The sequence below is a fragment of the Arachis duranensis genome, chromosome 3 (genome assembly GCF_000817695.3).
Source record: "Arachis duranensis cultivar V14167 chromosome 3, aradu.V14167.gnm2.J7QH, whole genome shotgun sequence".
NCBI classification, from domain to species: domain Eukaryota; kingdom Viridiplantae; phylum Streptophyta; class Magnoliopsida; order Fabales; family Fabaceae; genus Arachis; species Arachis duranensis.
This window is the reverse complement of record NC_029774.3, coordinates 49,907,640-49,908,858: the sequence shown is the minus strand read 5'-3', so window position 1 is coordinate 49,908,858 and position 1,219 is coordinate 49,907,640. Positions and strand designations below refer to the sequence as shown.

The window sequence follows — 1,219 nt, the reverse complement described above, 5'->3', positions numbered from 1 at the left end:
ACTCTTGGGAAAAGCTAGTCAATGCCTTCTTGGCAAAGTTCTTTCCACCTCAAAAATTGAGTAAGCTTAGAGTGGAAGTCCAAACCTTCAGACAGAAGGAAGGAGAATCCCTCTATGAAGCTTGGGAAAGATACAAACAATTAATCAGAAAGTGTCCTTCTGACATGCTTTCTAAATGGAGCATCATAGGTATTTTCTATGATGGTCTCTCTGAACTGTCCAAGATGTCTTTGGATAGCTCTGCTGGAGGATCTCTTCATCTGAAGAAGACGCCTACTGAAGCTCAAGAGCTGATCGAAATGGTTGCAAATAACCAATTCATGTACACTTCTGAAAGGAATCCTGTGAACAATGGGACTAGTCAGAAGAAAGGAGCTCTTGAGATTGACACTCTGAATGCCATATTAGCTCAGAATAAAATATTGACTCAGCAAGTCAATTTGATTTCTCAAAGTCTAAAATATTGACTCAACAAGTCAATATGATTTCTCAAAGTCTGTATGGGATGCAAAATGCACCAAGCAGTACTAAGGAAGCTTCATCTGAGGAAGAAGCTTATGATCCTGAGAACCCTTCAATGGAAGAGGTGAATTACATGGGAGAACCTATGGAAACACTACAATCCTTCATGGAGAAATCATCCAAATTTTTCATGGAAGGATCAACAGAGACCTCAACAAGGTTTCAACAATAGTAATGGTGGAAGAAACAGGTTTAGCAATGGCAAGCCTTTTCCATCATCTTCTCAGCAACAGACAGAGAGTTCTAAGAAGAACACCTCTGACTTAGCAACCATGGTCTCTGATCTGATCAAAACCACTCAAAGTTTCATGACTGAAACAAGGTCCTCCATTAGAAATTTGGAGGGACAAGTGGGTCAGCTGAGTAAGAAAATTACTGAACTCCCTCCTAGTACTCTTCCAAGCAATACAGAAGAAAATTCAAAAGGAGAGTGCAAAGCCATCAACATGGCCGAATTTGGAGAGGAGGAAGAGGCAGTGAACACCACTGAGGAAGACCTCAATGGACGTCCATTGGCCTCCAATGAGTTCCCCAATGAGGAACCATGGGAATCTGAGGCTCAAAATGAGATCTTAGAGATTCCATTGGACTTACTTCTGCCATTCATGAGCTCTGATGAGTATTCTTCCTCTGAAGAGGATGAGTATGTCACTGAAGAGCAAGTTGCTAAATACCTTGGAGCAATCATAAAGCTAAA

At 41.1% G+C, this 1,219-nt stretch overlaps 1 non-coding gene across 1 annotated transcript; it reads right to left on the bottom strand.

Annotated features, from left to right (window-relative positions):
- Nucleotides 1-62: 62 nt before the first annotated feature.
- Nucleotides 63-170, bottom strand: LOC127745906 (small nucleolar RNA R71). The gene has a single exon (XR_008007529.1). It is a non-coding gene; the product is annotated as a small nucleolar RNA R71 (small nucleolar RNA).
- Between the last annotated feature and the right edge of the window lie 1,049 nt (nucleotides 171-1,219).